Consider the following 24044-nt stretch of genomic DNA (forward strand, 5'->3'; position numbering starts at 1 on the left):
GAGCATCAGCCTGGCAGGGCCCGGATATGGGGTGAGTGTGGTCGCCTGACCTGGCTCCTGGGCTCCAGGCCGAGCTTCCTAGAGGAGCGAAAAGAGCTGAGATGGCTGGAGACTCATGGAAATCTCGTCTTTGGTGGGGGCGGGGTCCTGGCATCCCCCTGCCTTGCTGCTTGTTGACCTCCAGGGCTCTGTCCACCGGCCACACTCTGACCCTCACCTGCCCATTTTCCTCAGCTCTTTACCTCACTGGGTATGTTTTTTCAGCTGTCCTTCCAGCCGTGGAAGGAGCACTTCGTGAGGACCAGAGCTCTGGCCATCTCTGGACAGACCGACAGCCCTGATGGAGGAGACCCTCAGGAACACAGCTGGGGCACCGGGGAGGCCTCGACCCCGACCCCCACACTGCGGGTTGTGGGACTCCTCCATGCCCAGCCCTGACCACCGAGCTCCTGGTGGCTGGCTCCTCTGCCACTCTGATGGGAACCAGGCCCTTTGTGCCTCTTTCCTGATTGATGGTTTGCTTAGTTACAGAATTCAACTTGAAAACTGTTTTTCTCCTAACTTGAAAACCATTGTTCTTCTCTGGCCCAGCTCAAGTGGTGCCATTCCGTTTCCTAAGCCTCGAAGTGATCTGCTGTTTTCCGTGAAAGCTTTCCAGCATCTTTGTTTGTATTGCAATTTCACTATGATGTGCCCTAAATGGTCTGTTTTCATCTTTTCCCGGCTCTCAGAAGGCCCTTTGCATGATAAATCACTTCAGTCATGTCTGACTCTGCAACCCCATGGACTGTAGCCTGCCAGGCTCCTCTGTCCATGGAATTCTCCAGGCAGGAATACTGGAGTGGGTTGCCATGCTCTTCTCCGGGGATCGAACCTGCATCTCTCACATCTCCTGCATTAGCACGTGGGTTAGAGCTTGCCAGGTGGCGCTAGTGGTAAAGAACCTGCCTGCCAGTGCAGGAGACATAAGAGACATGGGTTCGTTCCCTGGGTTGGGAAGATCCCCTGGGTCAGGAAGATCCCCTGGAGGAGAGCTTGGCAACCCACTCCAGTATTCTTACCTGGAGAATCCCATGGAGAGAGGAGTTTGGTGGGCTACAGTCCATGGGTTCGCAAAGAGTCAGACGTGACAGAAGTGACTTAGCAAGCTCTTTACCACTAGTGCCACCTAGGAAGCCCAGAAGGCCCTTTGGCATATTTAATTTTGAGAAGTGTCTTCTTTTGTTTCTTGATAAACACCTTTCTTCTCTATTAGTTTGATGTTAGACAATATTGTTTCTTCTCTTTCGTTGGCAGTGTCTGATCTCTCTTTTTGCACAACTCTTCTAAAATCTGTTTATTGTACTATTTTAAATGCTCAAGACTCCTTCCTCATTTCTGTTGGTTTTCTCTCAATGTTGGAAAGTTTTCCTGGAAGTTCTCTAATCTTTAGTTATCAGTTTATATGAAGGAGTGACTCAGTGACAAGCACTTGAAGTGGTTGAGCAGGCCGGACGGCAGCAGGGCAGACCTGGGGATGAAGTCCTCGCATCTTGGCCTTCAGGGGCCTGTCTTCAGCCTTGTCACCCCCCTTGCCCAGCCCTGTCCCATGTGGCTGCTCCCTGAGCCACAAGGCTTCCCTGTCCCCCTGCTCTGCCCTGGGCAGTTGCTCCCAGAGCCCTCTCTGGGTCTCAGAACAATTCATTTTCTCTGTGCTTTGTGTTCTGCAGGCTGGGCTGTGGCCTTTGCTCCTTCTAGTTTGAAACCACTCCTGCACCCCTTTCCCTCTTCCACAGCATGTTGCCAGCTCCCGTTCACTTGGATCTTTATCCTATGGCTTTATATCTTTTTTATGGAGGGGCTATGATTCAGGGGAGAGAGGAAATAACATATTTTACATGTACTATCTACCTTTTAAATCAGAGGTCGGCATAGCTATTTTTTAATAGCTCTAATCATATAATTATGGATATACCACTTTAATCTCTTTAATCTTCTCACATACAAATGAAAACTCAAAGTACTATTTCAGCCAGCTCTTCAGTTGATGTCATTGTCCACATCAGGACAGCCGTCCCCTGGGAGCTGGGGTCACAGTGCAGAGTCAGCTTCTAAACCCAGGCTCTGCTGAGTGACAGGCCCCGCGAGGCAGCATCCATTCCTCATGGCTGAGTGACAGCTCTGTGCCCGATAGCATGAGACGTTCCCCAGAGAGGACAGAAAACAGTGGTAATGACAAAGATACCTTCATAGAGCTGAGTCCTAAAAGTCTTACTGTCATTTGTCTAAACAGGGTTGGAAAATACTTCCAAAGCTTTCAGAAGAAATTAACATTAACTGGGCTAAATTTCTGTGCTGTACATAAGAAAGTAACACAACATTGTAAATCAACTATACTTCAATAAAATTTTTTTTAAAGGTTGGCAAAAGTTAAACCATAAATCACTTTGCTCATAAAGGTATAAGTAATTGTAAGTGAAGTCGCTCAGTTGTGTCCGACTCTTTGCAACGCCATGGACTGTAGCCTACCAGGCTCCTCTGTCCATGGGATTTCCCAGGCAAGGATACTGGAGTGGGTTGCCATTTCCTTCTCCAGGAGATCTTCCTGACGCAGGGATTGAACCTGGTTCTCCCACATTATAGGCAGACGCTTTACCGTCTGAGCCACCAGGGAAGCCCACTCATAAAGGTCTGTCTAGTCAGAGCTATGGTTTTTCCAGTAGTCATGTATGGATGTGAGAGTTGGACCATAAAGAAGGCAGAGCGCCAAAGAATTGATGCTTTTGAATTGTGGTGCTGGAGAAGACTCTTGAGAGTCCTTTGGGCTGCAAGGAGATGAAACCAGTCAATCTTAAAGGAAATCAACCCTGAATATTCACTGGAAGAACTGATGCTGAAGCTCCAATACTTTGGCCACCTGATGGTAAAGAGCCAACTCATTGAAAAAGACTGATGCTGGGAAAGATTGAGGGCAGGAGGAAGAGGGAGCGATAGAGAATGAGATGGTTAGATAGCATCACCGACTCAGTGGACATGGTTTGAGCAAACTCTGGGAGATGGTAAAGGACAGGGAAGCATGGCATGCTGTAGTCCATGGGGTTGCAAAGAGTCAGAAATGACTCAACAACTGAACAACAACAAAAAACATAAGTATATCCATGAAAGATTGGCGTGTGTTGCCCCAAAACTTTGAGGTGTATGTGTACACTTTGTGTCTTGTAGTGGCTATTGGAAAAGTGGATTAGAGGGGAGGGCTTAAAGGAACGTGTCCGTGCCATCACCACTTACTGGTTTGTTGTTGGTTTCAGAGTTGTTGTTGTTCAGTTGCTAAGGCATGTACCACTCTTTGTGACCCCATGAACTGCTTTCAAAATGCTTGATACCAACTGCTTAATGGATGCTGTAGACTGATACACTAAAATTCAGTGAGTTCGTTTCAAAACTAACTTGTGACAGCCATATAGTAACACTTTTTAGGGACATCTGCCCTTTTAACTGTGGTCCTTAGACAGGGTTCCTCTCTTTGAATTGACAGCAGCCATTGTAGAGCAGAACCTAGGTGTGCAGGAGCTGACTTGTGAGCTTAGGCAACACTGTGAAGAACAGAATAAAATGAGTTTGTGTGACTGCATTTGTGTATGGTTTAAAATTCACAGTAGTCTGTAGATTCCATTTTGGCTGCCTATCACATGAAGTAAATGTAATTTTTTTACTGTTACCTTTTTTATAATTTTATTTATTTATGACTGAGCTTGGTCTTCACTACTACCCAGGATTCCCTTTAGTTTCAGTTAACAGTGGATATTCTTTAGTTGTGGTGCATAGACTTATTGCAGTGGCTTCTCTTATTGTGGAGCATGGGCTCTAGGCTTTGAGCCTAAGTAGTTGTGGCACACAGGCTTAGTTGGCCTGTGATATGTGAGATCTTCCCAGACCAGGGATCGAACTTGCGTCTCCTGTATTGGCAAGCAGATTCTTTACCACTGGACCACTAGGGAAGCCCCCATGAGTTTTAATAATTTCCCTTCCTCCTTTTTACAGTTAATCTCTTCCATGCTAAATTTTCCAACAATTTTTTATAGTAATTTGTCTTTATCAGGTGCTTTCAAAGCATTCACTGAACCCATTCACCGGTTACAATAATAAGTACAACTGTAACAGTGAATCGGCTAAGGTTGTATTGGTCACAGAGCTCGGCTGCTGAGAGCATAAGTTGCCTGTGTGTGCCTTTGTGTGCATCTGTGATCATCCTTGGCTTGCATGTGTTGTGGGCAGCCAGGAGGCCTAAAGGCCCCATACCTTGTGGTCCTGGTATCTGTGATGCTTCACTGAGGAAAGTGAGGGCGGTGGTTGACCCAGTGGAGCTGTGGCATGGAGTCCAGGTCAGAGTGCCCTGCTGTCCAGTGTGGACGGGAGCATCAGGTGCCCCACCCAGGTCCCTGTGGCAACCAGCTCCTTGCAGCAGCAGCCTTCCCGGCCTCCCAACCAAGCAAGCTCCTCCTCTGGGGCTGCCCTGCGTGGCTGAGCTGGCCCCACCAACAGTGAGCCCCCACATGGCCGTGCATCCTGATATGGTCATGGCATCGTCCTGCCTGCTGCACACAGACTCGCCGGCCTTCGCTGTCTGACTCTCTCCAGGCTTCCTGATGTGCCTTGGCTCCCTGGACCCCGGGTCAGACAGCAGACAGAGTGATTGAGAGCTCTCTGTAGAGCACCCTCCTCCACACTTGGGGCCTGTGAACCTCTGAGGGCTGGCGGGGCTCTGAAAAGCAAGGCTGGCCACAGATTACATCAGTGACTCTGAGGGCCACAGCAGTGGGTCCCTCTCTGCTGGGGTGGTCTGGTTTGCCCAGAGCGAGGGCAGGCAGGTGGCTCACTGGCCGACTGCTGGACTCCGTCAGTTTTTGGCCCATGCTGGGGCCGCTTGGCTCATGGCACAAGATCACGGGCCACTCTGGGGCCAGACCCGGAGAGTCCATGGACCTTTCAGGGAAGGTGCACAGAAACCTGCAGCCATCTGTGCAGGTCTGTGCAGTTCAGGCTTGTCCAGGGCTCTAGGGTGAGGGAAGGCACCCCCATCCTCCTCTTCTGGAATCCGCCCTCTCCCCTTCGGACCTCTGCACACCTGGGCCCTTCCTCCTTCTCCCTCTTTCCTGTGGAGCCTGGAGACCCCTGCTCACTCATCTAGCCCGAGGGCTAAAGAGTGGTTTTGGCTCTTGATCTGCATTTTCCCTGAATGTGCCAGAAATCTGCCAGTTAAACAGGCTGCTCGGTGGTAAAGGGGAGGTGGCGGCAGAGATGACAGTGTGACCCAGTGGTTCTCAGCCAGCCAGCCCTGCTCCAGCGGCACCGTGTTGGAGCTGGTTGGAAATGCAGGCTCCTGGCCCGCCCAGACCTGCTGAGCCCCAAGGCTGAAGTTTGAGAACCGCTGGCAGAGGGGATGAGGGCTCTATTCTCCTGGTTTTAATTAGTGTTTCCCAGACCATGTGAAGTTCTCTGTACGCTCAGCTTCAAGCCCCTTTCCAGCCAGACGTGTGGCCCCTGCAGGCCTCTCCAGGAGAAGCTGGGGCCCTGGGTCAGCGGTTGCAGGGCAGGAGGTGCCTGCAGTCCTAGCCCCCAGCCTGTCAGGGGACGGGGGAGATTTACTGGCCTGGGTTCCACGGGGGCGGCGGGGGCGGCAGGGGCGGCGGGGGGGCCTTACAGCCCGCAACTCACAGGTTTTCCGACATCAGAGCCGGTTCATGGGTGGTAGAATCAGAGAAAGCGACAGACAAGTCGTTTCTTTAAGAACAGCTGGAAAGGAAATCTGTGGGACCAGTCGCCTTGACAGTTGCCAAGGTCCAAGTTCGTAGCACTCCAGTCCCAGCACCTCCTGCAAGGCAAACAGGCGGATTTTCTCTGTGGTCTTTCTATCTCTTCCCTAGACATTCTGGTTTGTCCTGCTGGTCCTCAGCCCCATCTCTCTCTCCGCACCAGTTGTTTCTCAGGCCAGTGGCATTCAGACTATGAGCAAGGACTGTAATGTTCACACCCCACCCAACCACGGGGAGTTTGACTTAGTTGGCTCGTGGCACCTGAGAACCTGCATTTTAACACATGCACCTGGACAGTGTGCCTCCATAGTCCATGGACCACTCTTCTGGCTCCTGTAATCGAACCCATACTGGCTAATGGGGGTTTACTTCACAGTTGGAGTTCTTTCATGTCTTGTTTATGTAATAAAAGCAAATACCTTTGCAATTGGTTTCTAAATCCACAGAAATTTTTGTTTTACTTAGAAATTGGAAAGCTAGAGGTGAGCAGTCACATTGTTCTGGACCCAGCTGTGAACACCTGCTGTGTGTCAGTCACTGTTTTGACTTTGGAGGTCAGGACGGACGTGGAGAAGGGGATGCTGAAAGGGGCCTTCAGGCTTCTCTTAACAAAGTTTTGCTAAAGACGTGTGAGTTGTCTGTTACATGTTGTGTGTGTGTGTGTGTAAGAACAGGAAGGGTGAAGCTATGTCCATCTAAGGGATAATCCACCATGGAGCGTCTAGTCCCTAATTTGTGAAAACCTCAAATAATATGAAATGTTCTATACCTAAAAAAATAACACTCTGCATTGCTGTCTTCAGCTTGCTCTGCTTATGTGTGTTAAATTCATTGCTGTATCCCTGAGGTTTGCTGATGCCATGAGAATGTGGAAAGAGAAACCTCCCTGACAAAGACTTTGAAGATTGTTTTCTCATCTGTCTTTTATTTTTATATGCAAACAGGATCCTCTGTAGTTCACCTTATCTCTGTCCTCAGCCAGAAATACTTGTGCCCATAAAAATGGGCCAAAACCACCAGCTAAGTGAAAAGGTTAAGTATTTGATTCTTTGAAGTGTACTTGTTATTATTTTTGTTTTTTGTGTAAGGATACCCGCTCTGTCTCCTCCTTGCACTTTCCGGATCACCAAGCTCGAATCTCTGCTGTCATCGTTCAGTTCTCCTCTCACTCTCGCTCACTGGCTGACTGCAGGTCCAGAAGTGCAGTCACCACCAAGGGTCTCATGAATTACTCTGTTCTCTGCACACACATGACCCATGCCCCACTCTGCATGGAGTGTTACCTGTGCAATTCTGTTTTGAGGTTACGAACCCTTGGGCGTCTGATGAAGGCATAGGCCCTCTTGCTAAGAAAGTGCTTATGCTCATGGTCTCATACACGCACATACACACACGCCACAAACACACATAGCACACACACAACACACTCACAACCACACACAATCATCTGGAAAGATTTGCAGATCCTGGTACAGAAAACCTCATCAGGGCCATTTTCTGGTCTCTAATAGCTCCTGCAATACATATTCTCCACATCTTCACCGAGGTTTTCTTTCCAAACTGGATGTAATAATATCCCTCCCCTAATTAAAAACATGATTGTCTCTGTAGAATAAATTCTGATCTCTTCTGAATTGTCTAGAAGGCCCTCCATCATCTAATTCTACCCCCCCCCCCTTTTTTTTTGCTGTTGTTGTTGTTTCCCCACTTTCAGGAACTTTCTCCTGCCTGACATGCTGAGTTTGCGTAACTTTTTGCCTGCTCATTGTGTTCCTGCACCTACAGTGCTCACCAGCTCCCCTTCCTCCTCTGTCTGTCTACAGCCTCTGCTTGTTCAGAGCTCTGATGAGATGGCTGTGGGTCCCCTGTCAGTCTCTGCTCATCTCTGTGCCCTGTGCTCCTGCACTGGAGCGTCCATGGGGCTGAACGACATGAAACTGCTGATATTCATTGCTTGTAAAATGTGTCATTTAATTTAGAAAAGTTGAGTTCCCTCTTCTTGGTGTCCCATTTTGAGAATGTTCACAGGTGCTTTGAGTGGTGTCACCACCGCCACGCTCCGGATATGGGACAGTTCCATCACCTGCCCTGCTCCAGTACGTTCGTTCATGCTACCCTCTGTAGGGTTCTGTTTTTTAATGTAATTTTGTGTGGTTCAACCTCATATTTAATCTAAAACTAAATAGTTCCTTGTTTCTCCTCCTCAGGCCGTAACGAAACCCCATCTCATTTTTTGGTTTCCCAGTCATTCCTGCCACAGAACCTGTTGTGTTTTACATTCCCAGGGTGTGAGTCTTAGCTGAGTCCACACGTGAAGTCATGGTTGACACAACTAATTCTAAGGCTTGCTTTAATTATGAGATTGAACTTCCCTTACCCTCATTTTCCTGCCTTCTCCTCCTTCAGCTGAATCTCCTCCCAGGTTCCCCGTTGCCCTGCCCAGTTTTGGTTTTGGAATTGAGTTGTGTGGGCAGGTGAGTCATGTGCGCTGGATGTGGGGTCAGCTTCGTGGAGGCAGCGGGTACCTGCTGGATTTCAGGAGACACCTCTGTAGGTGAAGGACTTAGAGTGTGTCCCCTCACTTCAGTCTGCTGCCTCAGTGCTCCTTGAGTTGCTCGTGGCCTCCTTCCTTGCCTCACGTGCTCTGAGAAACAGCAGAGCCACCTGGGGTGGCAGGGGGCAGCCGGTGACCAGTGCTGGGCACCCCTGTTCTCAGGTGTCCCTCCCCTGGCCCAGGTGTGCATCCTCACCCGCCTCCCCTGGTGCAGGGCACATCCTGTCTCCTTCCATGCAGCCCTTACATGTCACAGGGGATGTGGTGTCTTTGTCTCCTGGGCTCCCTGTGCTTCTGTTTGCAGGAGAGGGGCTGCTGAGCCTCATGTCTTCAGAGCCGTTGGGGTGGGTGGGGTTGATGTTGGTCACTCAGCATAGCAGGGCTTCTTAAAAACGAACTCCTAAGTCCGTTTGCATCACTAGCATTATTAGCAGAGCTGTTAGAGTATATATAACTCTTTTCAACTTTAACAACATACTGTAGAATCATCTACATGCAGATGGTAAGCATAAGCTGTGTTGCTCGATTTAATTAAAATACTTTGCTTCAGATAAACAGTGTTTGGAATAGAAAAGTAAACAAAATATCGGAAAATATTTTGAAAGTGGAAAGGTTAAGGGAGTGGTGAAGTGTTCACAACAGGCTGTGTGTGTGGCTCCCTAGCGATGGGCGGGCGCTTTGGCAGAGGTTCAGGCATTGTAGCAATGGACCTGGGTGGCCTGGACATCTATGGTCACTCTTTCCACCCCACTGTTGACAACAGGGGCTTGTATATGATGGAGAAAGTGAGTGGGCAGAAAATAAGTCCCGCTATTTATATGTATCAGGTTTCTATGACATTGTAACCTTTCTCAGTATGAAGGCTGTGCCCCCACTGCCTGCCATTGTTTTGGGAGGAAAGTGGGTGTTAGATATCAATCTAGATGTGGGGAGGTGAGTAAAGGTTCAGATTGTTTTTGCAGATAAATAAGGCGTTTTCTCCAGTGGTTTCTAGCAGTACAAACAAGCAAGTATCACGTTGCCTCTCAGAGTATTTTCCGATTTCAGTGCCCGTATCTCAGCCCTTTGTGGAGCGTGAACTGGATCCTTCTGGAAACTCTGCTTTGACCAGATCAGCGATGAAGACATGAAGAATTCTCAAAGAGCCGACCATTTCCCACCTCTGCCTGCTGCAGCATACCCCGAGGATGGCTTCCACGTGACGCTGAGGCCTCCCAGGGCCCTGACAGCCATGGCTGCCCTGCGCCCCAGGGACCTGGGTTCTAATCTGCAGGCCTCAGTTTGGCACCAGTGTAGAGATGTCATGTTTGGTGGGAAGGGGTGCTCAGCTACCCTCAGAACCTTGTGTGTGCATGGTGTGTGAGCAGAGACCCCACGGGCACAGTGTCCTGGGAGCCACAGCCAGACTTGCCCCAAAGCTGCTGTGATTGTCGGACCAGGAAGGGTGACTTTGCTGTTAGCTCCTAAGCAGCTTGTCCATCGTCACAATCCCTTTTCTGTGGTTTATCATATTGAAGTTTCACTTTTAAATTATCCAGTCTTCTCCTTTAAAAACTTCACTCCTATGCAAAGCAGTCACTTGCTTTCGTTTGTAAATTAATGAATCCGTTTCCCAAAGTAGTCAAAACCAGGCCTTTGAGGTTTAATAGGAGCAGGACAGCAGGGGAGGGGAGACCCTGGGGGAGAGGGAGAGCAGCCTGGGGGTGCCCAGAGAGGCTCCTGGAGAGGCTCCGCGCAGAGGATGCCAGGGTCTCCCAAGGTGGGAGGAAGGAAGCCCCCACCCCCAACCCCACCCCCCAGGGATGCTCCCAGCCAGGAGCCCTCACAGGCCATAGTGGGCAGTGCTCTCACAGCTGTGCTCCTCCTCGGGGGCATCAGACCTGTGCCTCAGCACCCTCCCACTGTTAAGGTGATGAGGTTTACTCTTTCTTTCTTGTAAAGGTTAATTTAGCAAAGTCACTCTTCTGTGCCAACCCTAACTGGGTCTCCTGCTGTTGCATTCAGGCATTAACCACCTAGCATTAGCTCACACCCCGCAAGTTATAGGGCTGGGTCCCCAACAGGACTTCTTGCACTTCTGACCATGTTGCTGTTAACGAGGGGCTTCCCACGATCCTCTCAGGCTAGAGAACTTACCAGAACAATGCTCAACACCCAGAATGGTCTGTACTTATGGTTGCAGTCTTATTTTTATAAAAGGACACAGATCAGGAGGAGAAGCCAATGAGGAGACACAGTGGGTGCCCTCTGGGGGGAATGTCGGATTTCTGCTCCCTGTCTCCCCGCCCCCCAACCCCCCTGGGAGCCAGGAGCATCGCCCTGTGCTCATAGCCAGGAAGCTCCACTGAACTCTGTGGTCCAGAAATTTTACTGGGGATTCACTGAGTCACAGGCACATGATTGAAGTCGGCCTTCACCCCTGTCTCCCTCCATGGAGTCCCTCCATGGAGGTCAGGCAGCGAAAAGCCCCCCAGCCCCCTCCTCACAGAATAGGTCCTCCTGGTCCTCCCAGGGCCCGGCCCTCAGTAGGAAGCCAACTGGGGAGTTACCTAGTTAGGTAACAGAGATGCTCCTGTCACTCAGGAAAGCTTAGGCTGTAGGTGCTCCGCCAGAGATCCGGGACAGGGCCGGAGCCCAGATGGGTTCTTTAGTATACCACAGCAGTGCAGTCATGTGGTTAATGTGACACATAGTTCTCAGAGATTGAATTCCTCCAGCTTTCAGAAGCATTCAGAGACTCCTCTGCAGCACTTGCTCACCTCCTCATTGCTAGGTAACAGACCTTCTCTGAAGTCTCTTGGTGTGACCACTCTTGGAAGGCTCACTCCCTTCCCCCCATCTCAGAATTCAGAGCTGAGGTAGTGTGACTGTATAAATATTATTCTCTGCTGAGCCAAAGAGTATATTATGACCATTTTCTCCTTTCTTGTGCAAATTTTCATTTTTCTTGGACTTAAAACTTGCCTCATCTATTTGCTTATTTTCTAAGCAGCTATTACTATGTCTTCTTAAACTGTCAACTTGCAGAGCCCTTCTTCATGTTATTCTCCATTTGGTGCCTAGCCGGACATCTGCTGGTTTTTCCTGGAGACCCTCCTGTGGCCCGTCCTCTGGCTCCAGGCACACGTGTGTCCCTCAGCCTTCACACGGCTGTTTTCCTTGGGCATCAGTTCATTGTCATCCAGGGCTTCCCTTGCGCTCCTGTTCCATGGCTCCAGCGAGGCCGCCTCCACTGGTGTTCTGAGAATGGGGACATCTCAGTTTATGGTGCTTTCAACTACAGGTAGGAGCCAGCTAAGAGTGACTTAAACATAAAGGACTTTCTCATATCAGGGAAGTCAGGAGCTAGGATGGTACAAGGCTGGCTTAGTGACATTTCAAACATAGATTCTTTCACTTTCGACCCCTTGGGCTTCCACGTAGAATCTGAACTCACAGGCCAGCTGTGAGTTGGCCACCGTGTTTTGGGTGACCTGTGCAGGCAGCAATATCCAGGAACAAAAGGGGAACCGTCCTCTCTGGTGAGGCTCTCTTCAAAGGCCAGAAGATGCTCTTGTTGAGACCTTTCCACCAGCCTCAGTTCACATCTCAGGCCCCAGGACCAGAGATGAAGGGGCTGTAACTGGATTCTAGAAAGGATTAACACCCTTCCCCCACACCCTCCACCCCCACAACATGGATGACCACATAACAGAAGAATAAAGTCAGGGATTCTCAGTGAGAGGAAGAGGGTGGCTGTTGGGTTGGCTGTCAGCAGTGGCCACTGCGGTGTCGAAGGATTCGGTACATGGAATGTCCAGGGCATCTTTGCGTGGCTCATGTGCCGGACAGGTGGCTGGGGTAGGATTCCAGGGCAGAGACCACGTTCTCCTCTTTCTGCAGCTGCCACTTGATTGCCTTCCAGTTTCCCTACAGGGCGTTTTCATCATCAGCCCTTTGTGTGTTCCTGTCCCTTCCTCCCTCCGTGGACATTTTTAGGAAATCCTCTTTATCCCTGGTGTTCCAATGTGCTGTGAAGTGGGTCTTTTCTTATTCGTTGTGTTTGGCACTTGCAACTTCCAAGTAGAAGTTTGAAACCAGAAATATCTTCTAGACTTTGAGAAGTTGTTAAGTGGCATTTTCTTCCTCTCTAGTTGGGACTGTGCGACTGTTTTTTAATTTCCATCTCTTTTTACTTCTATTTATCCTCCCATTAACCTCCTTTAACTCCCCCTTTCAATCCTGCTTTATGAGATAATTTCACAACTTTATCTTCTGTTGATTTTTTCCCCCTCCTCCCATATTTTTAGTTTTCAAGAGCACATTTGCTCTCCGTTCTGTTTTTAAAGAGCAGAGTGACAGAGGAGTGGGAGATGCAGGGGATGAATACTCTAGGAAGCTTCTTTGTGCGAGCGAGGGAGTCAGAGGTTGTTCATATTCCGTGCATTTCAGTATCTCTGAAGAAGTGGGCAGGTTGCTTAGTAAAAGAAAAGGAATTTGAAGGAGGTTTGTTTTTTCTCAGATTAATGTTATTAGGTTTCTCAGACCCTTACATTTATTATTACTTTTAAATGACATTAACTACATTCCTGACTATGAAAGTAATACATGTTTATTGTAGAAATTTTGGAAATACATGAACTAACAGAGAAAAACATAAAGATTGTGTGAATCCCACCACTCAGAGATAACCATTAGTAATATTTGACTGTTTTCTGTGCTGTCTCTAATAGTATATGAATATATGAATATGTATTCCTTCTTAAGAACAAAATTGGAATCCTACTATAGGTTGCTGTTATATTCATTTTCAGTTAACAATGCATCACATATTTTGAATATTTTTAGCTCTAAATATTTTTTCAAGATCATTTTTTTCTTTTGAACTTTTAAAAAATGAATAGACTTTATTTTTTAGAGCCGTGTTGGGTTCACAGTGACACTGAGTAGGAAGTGCAGTTCCGTGTGCCCCATCGTCACGCATGTTCATCCCCCATTCTCAGCGTCCCCTCAGGGCACTACATTTCTTAAAACTGGTGAGCTGACATCAACCTCACTCTCATCCCAGTGCAAAGTTTACAACATTAGTCTTTCCTGTTGTAATCCTAGGATGAACATTCTTCTTTTCCAGTCTTTGTACACATTTCTAATTATTTTCTGAATGTAAATTTCTCAGATTGGAATTCCTAGTACCAGAGATCTGGTTTTTTAGAATTGTGTAAGTTCTGTGACATCATGTCTCCCAAAGGTTGTGCCACTGACAGGCTCTCCCAGCAGGGAGTGAGACTGACTGCCTCGCATGTTCGTGGTAACGTCATCAGTTATTGTATTCGTTTCCCAGGGCTGCCGTAACAAACAAGCACAGATCTGGTGGCTTAAAACAACAGAAATTGAGACTTTCCTGATGGTCTAGTGTCTAAGACTCTGAGCTCCCAGTGCAGTGGTCCCATGTTCGATCCCTGCTCAGGGAACTAGATCCCACATGCCCTAGCTAAAGATCCCACATGCTACAACTAAGACCTGGTGCAGCCAAATAAAGAAATAATTAATTAAAAAAAAAACAAACCAACACAACAACCCAGAAATGTATGCTCTCCATTTGGGGCCCAGAAATCAGAGTCAGGTGTCAGCGGGCCGTGCTCCCTCCCAGAGCTCTGGGAAGGAGTCTCGTGACTTCCTCAGCATCTATGGCTCTGTCATCCGGGGTGTCCACTGGCTGATGGCTGCATCATTGCAGTCTTGCCTCCATCTCATACGGCCTCTCCTAGGCCTGTGTCTCTGCGTGTATCTCCTTTTCCTAGAAGGACCCCAGCCACTGGGTCTAGGGCCCACCTAGTCCAGTATCATCTAACCCATGATCTAACCCAGTATGATCCTAACCCATCATCACACATGCCAAGACTCTATTTCCAAACAAGTTCTCTCCCTGAGGCTCCTGGTGAACAGGACTTTGGGAAACCATTCAAACCACCACAGTTACCTTTAAATTTCTTTTCTAATCGAAACAGAGGGGAAAGCATCCTGGTTTTGTTTTAATTTGTATTTATGTAATGCAGTTTGCTTTACTAGTGGTGTTGAAATCTTTTGATGTGGTTGTTTGCGTGTATTTCTTGTTTGCAGCCCTTACCTGGTTTTCAGTTCAATTTCTTGTTGTTCAGTTTGCTCAGTCATGTCTGACCCTTTGCGACCCCATGGATTGCAGCATGCCAGGCTTCTCTGTCCTTCACTATCTCCTGGAGTTTGCTCAGACTCATGTCCATTGAGTCCATGATGCCATCCAACCATCTCATCCTCTGTCGTCCCCTTCTGCCCTCAATCTGTCCTCAATCTTTTCCAATGAGTCAGCTCTTAGTTTTCAATTCAGTGGATCATCTTAACTCATCAAACAGTCTGGAATTTATTTTTATTTATGAAAAGAGGCAGAGAGGGACCTTTGTCGTCTTCTTAGATCTCGTGTCTTCCTTCTGAATACATCCTGTATTCCATCACGTCTCACCTCCTCCTCTACCGCCTGCGAGGCCAGAGCCATCCTTTGTTTCTCAGGGATCCTTGCAGGGGCCTTGCAGCGCTTTCTCTGGCTCCTCCCAGTTTGATCTCAACCAGCAGCCAGAGCAGCCCTTTTCAAATGTAAATCAGACCCTGCAGCTCTCCGGCTCAAAGCCTTTCAGTGGCTCAGCTCACATCTGAACAAAAGCCTGAGACCTGCTTATGGCCCTGAGCCTGCGCCTTCCCTGCCTCCTCTCCTGCCCCTCTTCCCCCTGCCCCCTCCCTCCGGTTTATCCAGACAGGCCTTCAGGCAACTCTGCTGAAATCTGCCTGTTTATTTTAGGCTCAGAGAGGTCAAAACTTTGTAACACCTGGGTTCGCCCCCCAGCTCGTCCTTTGCCAGCTCTCCGGTTTGAGTGTAGTGTTCTGTCTTCAAGTTGCCTACTACAAATGTATATTTTTATTTGGAGTTTTTAAATTCCCATGGAGGAGTTTCCCGTTGCTATGATCTGCTTCGTGCTAGTGCTGCCGCTCAGTTGTGCCTGACTCTTCACAACCCCATGGACTGTAGCCCTCTAGTCTCCTTTGTCCATGGGATTCTCCAGGCAAGAATATGGGAGTGGGTTGCCATGCTCTTCTTCAGATGATCTGCTTAGATTGCTGCTTTCATGAAAGCTCTCCTTTGGTGTCTGAAAAAGAAAGAACAATGTCTTGAAGACTGCAGAGGGAAGTTTTCTGATTTTTTTAGTATTTTGAAACTTGGTAAGATTAAACATGTAAGAGTGAACATTTAATAATTTCTCAATGATCAAGGCCTTAATCTTTACCTACTCTTTTACCAGATGTCAAGGAGATACTTCCAGGTAACTATTAATATTACACAATAGGTACATTTGATCACCATGGAAGGAAACTAAGCATTTTTTTTTTTTTTTTTTTCTATGCCTTTGTATAAAGTTCAACTTGAGCCTCATACACAGCGTGGAGAGGATAGTACATAAGTTGAAAAGTTTTGCTTCATTCAGACTCACCCTTCCCAGAGCCAGAGGCCACCAGGAGATGAGTGTGAAAGGTAGAAGGGACTGGACAGGTGTGTCTGTGAGAAGCCTGGACGTGTTCACTGAAGCTTGGCTTGCCTGTGAATCACTCAGGTCAAAACTGGGCCTGTGAGATGCAACATGTACTTTTCTTGGATAGGGTTGGCAGTGTGTGTTTTTTTTCCTTGGATGTGAATGAAAGGCATGTCACTGATGTTAACTTGTTAAACTGTTGATTTTCACATTCTCTGGTTCTTATCAGTTTCCTTTGGATCAAGCTAATTCCTGTAGGGCAGGGCAAGTGGTACTTTAGTATAATTTATTGAGTGGAGGAGTTCTGTCTTAACAGAACTGCTTTATGGCCAAAAAGGAGCACTAATGAAGAAGAGTTCCCTTGTTCCTGAGCATTTTTCAAAGGTGTTTGTATATGGGACTAGGCATCTGACCTACATGAGTACTGTGAATGTATAGAAAGCTTCTTTATTTTTAATTTATTTTTTATTAAGAACATTTTTAAATTGAAGTAACATTGACTTTTAATATTCTAGAAAGGTTCTTTTTAAAATCAAGCCTGACCCAGGACTTCCCTGGTATTTCAGTGATTAATAATTCACCTGCCAATGTAGGGGACACATGTTTGATCCCTGGTCTGGGAAGATTCCACATGCCATGGGGCAGCTAAGCCTGTGAAATGCAACTACTGAGCCCATGCTCTAGAGCCCGTCCTCTTAACCACAAAAGAAGCCATCACAACGAGAAGCCTGAGCACTGCAAAGAAAATGCTTGCATGCAGCAACGAAGACCCAGTTCAGCCAAAATTAAATAGATAAATTAATTAATTTTTTAAAAAGTTTAGTATTGATAGAGCTGCGTTATACATTTTTATTAAATAAATTAAATTAAACCTGACTCTTGATTGTTTCCATGTAATTAACTGAGTTTGTTTTATCCTTACTTTACTAATTATTTCTTCTACCATTTGGACTGTTAGAATGAAATACAAACTAATGACATTGAAATATTAATTCACATTTTCTCACTCAGTTGCACCTATAACTTTCAAATGACCAGCAAAGGGTAAAAATAAAATGTTGCATTTCTTTCAGTGAAAAAGTTTTCTAAATTGCATTTTTTTAATGGTCTGTTTGTTTCTCATTTTCTGATTTTCTTACAAAATACAGTTTCAAAGATCTCCATGATTTAATTAAAGAATCCAATGTGACAGTTAAAAATTTTTATTTACCATTTGGATTTTTTTTCCTATTTATCTTCTAACTCTTGAAAGTGGAGTTGTTTTTGGAATTGATGATGTGAACTCGGGGGTTCAATCAGAAACTCATGGCTTATTTTTCCATATTATTTAATATGTTTATAGTATTTCATGTTATTAAGAAAAATCAAATTAAATATAGAATTATAGGCTGGTACTTAATATGTGAACAGTATAATACGATCTGACTGGGATTTCCCTGGTGGTCAGGTGGTTAAGACTGCATGTTTCTACTGCAGGGTTCGAACCCTTGCTCCCCGGTTGGGGAAGTAAGATCGTACATGCCTCATGGTCAAAAAACAAAAAAGGAAAAGAAAATTTCTTGAACTGAATAAAAGTGAAAGTACAGCATGTCAACTTAAAAAAAAAAAGATCTGACTGTAATAGTCAAGAGGACATGGTGTGATTATGAAAGCAAGAATGGTCAAATCAAATGGCAACCACCTGCCAGTCAGGGATTGTTCAGAGGGACCCATGTCCATGTTGTGATCTCCAGGACGGGTGATTGACCCCGCCACGCTGTGGAGCATAGAGGGGAATCTCCTATTCTCAGGTTCTCAGTAGTGGACGCTTGGTGCCCTGTCCCTCCTCTCTCCAACCATTTCCTGGGTGTGCCAGCTCTCATCCATCTCCTCTGCTCTGCTGACACCTCCTCTCAGAAGCCTTCTGCGACACCCCCACCTGCCCATCCTGGCTTCTTATCTTACTTCCACTCCTGTGGACCCTTGCGCTGCCGAGGAAGGCTACTTTCTCTCTAGATCCTGAACTTCTGGAGGGGGTTCCACACCTTCCCCGTTTGTATCTCTGGACCAGGCCTAGAGCAGACATTCAGCAGGGCTTGTTGAATATCTTGGCCCCAAATGTAACCTGAGGGCCCTCTGTTGCTGGCATCCGGCTATGTGTTTGCCTGTGTTCACTGCTCATCTGATCCCAGGGTCAGGAATGACATCACAGGTGCAGGCTGGGTGGCTCGTCAGCAGAGCCCGAGTTCTGTCTGCCTCTACTAGTAGGATGGGGATAGAAGGATGGGTGGGGACTAACGGGTGGGGATGGAAGGATGAGGACTTGCAGGGTTCAGGTACTGTCAACCTCTAGCAGAGCAAAGAGCTATTTTATTTCAGCAGAGATGAGTTTATTCGAAACACAGTGGAATCACCTTTCATGGCAAACACCCTGGTGGCCCGGAGACAAGTGCAGGGGGCAGAGGAGGAGAGTGTTCTCTGTGGAGGAAAGGAGGAGGCTGGGAGGGGCTGTTTGGAACAGAGGTCACTGCAGGAAAACGAGTGCAGCATGAGGGGCTTCCCCAGGGACATAGGCGAGGACCTTGCGGGCTGGGCCAACGCCCTCCTTCCCGGCTTCCTGACTGCAGTTCTGAGTCAGGTTTCCTTCACACATGTTCACAGTCCCGATGGTACATCCTTGACTCTATTGCTGTGAAATGATTTGGCCAAAACCTGATGGATTTCTCGAAATAACCTCTAAGAGACTGTGAGTGGAGCACCTGCCTGAGTCAGCACCTCTTCCCCCTTCAGGATGAGGCAGGTGTGCATGTAGTCACCAGTTTTGCCAGGTCACCTATGGTGATTCATACCCTGGAATACAGGCATTTAAAATGGGTTATATTAGTGTATTAAGAGCTTAACAACAGTCCCTTTATTCTTCCTCTGCCCATTAAACATAGTCACAACATTAATGTGGATCAAAGTGAACATGTTTCTGTATGTTTTATGATGAGCGTACTGTGCAGAATCACTGTTGTTCTAGGTCATGCGTCAGCAAACCTCTGTAATGAACAGACAGCAAATACTTTAGGCTTTGTGAACCAAGCATGCTGTCTGTAGTATATTCCTTTTTTAAATTAACCCTTTAAAATAATAAAACACCATTGTGAGCTCTGGTTCTCAGCTTGTAGTTTGCTGACCCCTGTTCTAGATTAAATGAGTTCTGTAATTCAGCTATCATCTCTTAAAGGATAGGGAAAAAAAGAAAAATGGATCATAGAAAACTAACAAATAATAATCATTCAGTGTTTTAAAAATTAGGAATATTGAATGTAGAATAGGTTAGAGATGATTACTGTTTTTTACATGGCAACTTTATTGAGATATTCACATAAAATACAGTTCACTTGTTTAAAGTATACATTTCAGTGGTTTTTAACATTTTGATAGAGTTATGCAGCTCTCACTACAGTCTAATTTTAAAACTTTTTCATCACCTGGCTCATCAGTAGTACTACCCATTAACCTCCCTGTTTGCCTCTGCCAGCCCCCCAAATACTGCTCAGTTGTGTCCACCTCTTGTGACACCATGGACTGTAGCCCACTAGGCTCCTCTGTCCATGGGATTTCCCAAGGAAGAGTACTGGAGTGTGTTGCCATTTCCTCCTCCAGGGGATCTTCCCAACCCAGGAATCGAACCCATGTCTCTTGTCTCCTGGATTGGCAGGATTCTTTATCACCACCTGGGAAGCCCAAAAACAACCTTCAGAGAAGGTGAGACGTTACTTGATGCGTTGTGCTTAATCGCTCATGTCTGATTCTACCCTGCAGAACCATTAATCCATTTTCTGTCTCTGTAGATTAATTGGTTTCCAGCATTTCATATTAATGGAGTAGTATATTCTCTGTATGCAGGTCAGGAAGCAACAGTTAGAACTGGTCATGGAACAACAGACTGGTTCCAAATAGGAAAAGGAGTACATCAAGGCTGTATATTGTCACCCTGCTTATTTAACTTATATGCAGAGTACATCATGAGAAACGCTGGACTGGAGGAAACACAAGCTGGAATCAAGATTGCCAGGAAAAAATATCAATAATCTCAGATATGTAGACGACACCACCTTTATGGCAGAAAGTGAAGAAGAACTAAAGAGCCTCTTGATGAAAGTGAAAGAAGACAGTGAAAAAGTTGGCTTAAAGCTCAACATTCAGAAAACTAAGATCACAGCATCTGGTCCCATCACTTCATGGCAAATAGATGGGGAAGCAGTGGAAACACTGGCTGACTTAATTTTTCTGGGCTCCAAAATCACTGCAGATGGTGACTGCAGCCATGAAATTAAAAGACACTTAAAAAAATAAAATAAAATAAAAGACACTTATTCCTTGGAAGGAAAGTTATGACCAACCTAGACAGCATATTAAAAAGCAGAAACATTACTTTGCCAACAAAGGTCTGTCTAGTCAAGGCTATGGTTTTTCCAGTGGTCATATATGGATGTGAGAGTTGGATTATAAAGAAAGCTGAGCGCCAAAGAATTAATGCTTTTGAACTGTGGTGTTGGAGAAGACTCTTGTGAGTCCCTTGGAGGAGATCAGTCCTGGGTGTTCATCGGAAGGACTGATGTTGAAGCTGAAACTCCAATACTTGGGCCACCTGATGCGAAGCGCTGACTCATTGGAAAAGACCTTGATGCTGGGAAGGATTGAAGGCAGGAGGAGAAGGGGACGATGGAGGATGAGGTGGTTGGATGGCATCACCAACTCAATGGACATGGGTTTGGGTAGACTCTGGGAGTTGGTGATGGACAGGGAGGTCTAGCATGCTGCGGTTCATGGGGTCTCAAAGATTGGACATGACTGAGCGACTGAACTGAACTGAACCGATATTCTTCTTTCACTTAGCATGATGTTTTCAAACTTTGCCCATATCTTACTATGTATCAGTACCATTCCTTTTTATTGTCTAATAATATTTCATCATATGGATGTGCCGTATTTTATTTGTTCATGTATCAATTGATAGACATTTGGGCTGTTCTCTTTTGAGGTTTTTTGTTTTTTTTGGCCATGCTGTGCAGCTTGTGAGATCCTAGTTCCCTGACTAGGGATCGACCTGGGCTCCCCGGCAGTGGAAATGCAGAATCCTGACCATTGAATCACCAGGGAAGTATCCTGAGGATATTTTTTAAATATGTATATATTTATTTGGCTGCACCAGACCTTAGTTGTGAGTCTTTCTGTTTTGTAAATGAGTACATTCATGTCATTTTAAAAAAGATTCCACGTATAAGTAATATCATCAGCTATTTGTCTTTCTCTGTCTGACTTAACTTCTCTTAGTACAATGATTTCTAGGTCCACCTATGTTGTTGCGAATGGCTTCTTTCTCTCTTTTTTTATGGCTAATACTCCATAGTATATATGTACCACATCTTCTTTATCCATTCACCTGTTGATGAACTCTGAGGTTGCTTCCATATCTTGGCTATTGTAAATAATGCTGCTGTAAACATTGGGATACGTGTGTCTTTTAAAATTAGAGATTAGTCTTTTCTGGATTTATGCCCAGGAATGGGATTGCTGGATCACATGGTAATTCTATTTTCAGTTTTCTGAGGAGCCTTCATACTCTTCTCCATAATGGTTGTACCAGCTTACACTCCCACCAGTAGTGTGGGAGGTTCCCTTTTCTCCACACCCTCTCCAGCGTTTATTATTTGTAGATTTTTTGATGCTAGCCATTTTGAACAGTGTGAAGTGATACCTTGTTATAGTTTTGATTGGTGTTTCACTAATGATTAGCAAAGTTAAACATGTTTTATTTGCCTGTCAGCCATCTGTATGTCTTCTTTGGAGAAATGTTTACTTAGGTCTTCTGCCCATTTTTTTCATTGGGCTGTTTGTTCTTTTGATATTGAACATTGATATATTTTGGAAATTAAGCCCTTGTTGGTCACATAATTTGCAGATATTTTCTTCCAGTTTGTTGGTTCTCTCTTCATTTTGTTTATGGTTTCCTTTGCTGTACAAAAACTTGTAAGTTCAATTAGGTCCCATTTGTTTGCTTTTATTATTCTTTCCATTAATCTAGGAGACAGATCCAAAAATAATATTGCTGTAGTTTATGTCAAAGAGTGTTCTGCCTATGTTTTTCTCTAGGAATTTTATAGTATCTCATAAGATGTGTCTCATCTTACATTTAGGACTTTAATCCATTTTGAGTTTCTTTTTGTGTATAGTGTTAGAGACTGTTCTAATTCCATTCTTTTACATGTAGCTGTCCAGTTTTCCCAGCACCACTTATTGAAGAGACTGTCTTTTCTCCGCTATATATTCTTGCTTCCTTTTCTGTAGTTTAATTGACCAGTTTAATTCTTTTAATTGCAGTTTAAAAGAATGCTAGATGCATGGGTTTATTTCTAGGCTTTCTGTCCTGTTCCATTGATCTTTGTGTCTGCTTTTGTGCCAGTACCATACTGTTTTGATGACTGTAGCTTTGCAGTATAGACTGAAGTCAGGGAGCTTGATTCCTGCAGCTCTGTTTTTCTTCTTCAAGATTGTTTTGGCTATTTGGGATCCTTGTGTTTCCATACAAATAAAAAAAAATGTTTTGTTCTAGTTCTGTGAAAAATGCCATTGGTGATGTTAATAGATTGCTTTCAGTAGCCCAAAGATCTAACTGATAGCATTAATAAGTAAGCAAATAGTGGAGAGGCTATACTTCTATTCCTTTATGATGGCCTGTGAAAGTGTTAGTTGCTCAGTTGTATCTGGCTTTTTTGCGACCCCATGGACTATAGCCCTCCAAGCCCCTCTCTTCATGGGATTTCCCAGGCAAGAATACTGGAATGGGTTGCTAATTCCTTCTCCAGGGGATCTTTCCCACATAGGGATCGAACCTGGGTTTCCCATGTTGCAGGCAGATTCTTTACAATCTTTGCCATCAGGGAAGACCCTTATGATGGCCTATTCTCCTTAATTTTCATTTTGTCTCAGCTGGCTTGTCACAGTTATTTTATTTTAAGTGATATGAGAAAGGTTTCATTTCCTTGGCAGTAGAATGCTGTCATGTTGTTGGTTTTTACATGGAGTGGGGGACTCAGGGTGGGCAGGGGATCAGGGCCTCTGTGTGACCCACTGTGGAGCTTTTGTTCTCCTAGACAGGGAATGCAGGTATGTCTAGGGACTTTGCTGGCAGGCCAGTGGTTAAGAACTACCTTCCGATGCAGGGTGCACAGGCTCGATCCCTGGTTGGGGAACCAAGATTCCACATTCTGTGGGGCAACTGAGCTTGCATGCCACAACCAGAGAGCCCATGTGCCACAACAAAGAGCCAATGCAGCCAAATAAATAAACATTTAGGGGAAAAAAAGAGAAATGTATGTGAAGAAAAATCATGGGAGAGGCCAAAAGAGATAATGAAATTGGCAGGAACTTTTAAGGAGGAGGAGGAGATATTTAACGGAAGAAATTAAAATTTTTTGCTACATGGTATATGGAAAAAGAATTGATTTTGCTGACCTTTTCCCCATGAAATCTTTGGTAAAATGACTATGACTTGATAATGCTTTGTGGCGCCAGGTCTCCCTGGAGGATGAGATGAGTTACTCTGTGTCACCTCAGAGCAGGAGGGGCTGGCCTGGCTCCTTTCCCAGAAAGCCTCCATGGCTGCAGCTGCAGGAGGGCCTGGGGAAGGAGGAGACAGTGAGAGTCCCCATGTCCAGAGGGACTGATGTCCTCACAGGGGACTTTTGCAGTCACTTGTGTTTATAGATGACAACCAGTTTATGGAGGTTATACTTTTAAAAGCTAGTTTTCCTTTTCCTTTTCAGTTTAAAAATCTTATTTCATTAATGAGCTCATTATTTTGCATAAAATTAGACTATTGTCAATTAATTTTTTAGGGCTTCCCTTGTAGCTCAGTCAGTCAAGAATTTGCCTGCAGTGCAGGAGACCCATGTTCAGTCCCTGAGTCGAGAAGATCCCCTGGAGAAGGAAATGGCAACCCACTCCAATATCCTTGCCTGGAAAATCGCATGCACAGGGGAGCCTGGTGGGCTGCAATCCATGGGATCGCAAAGAGTCGGGCATGACTGAAGGACTAACACTTTCACCTTTCAATTAATTTTAGTTAAATGGTTTTTCCCTCCAGTATTTTATACTACATTTGTGGGTTTAGTATATTTTATTTTTAAGCCT

General features: G+C 45.7%; 1 protein-coding gene across 9 annotated transcripts in view; it reads left to right on the forward strand.

Moving 5' to 3' along the window:
• The window catches only part of TJP1 (tight junction protein 1), a 260471-nt gene that overhangs the window by 61510 nt on the left and 174917 nt on the right, over positions 1–24044 (forward strand). The gene's annotated exons all lie outside the window — the stretch shown is intronic.

The sequence above is a fragment of the Cervus canadensis genome, chromosome 17 (genome assembly GCF_019320065.1).
Source record: "Cervus canadensis isolate Bull #8, Minnesota chromosome 17, ASM1932006v1, whole genome shotgun sequence".
Taxonomy (NCBI): domain Eukaryota; kingdom Metazoa; phylum Chordata; class Mammalia; order Artiodactyla; family Cervidae; genus Cervus; species Cervus canadensis.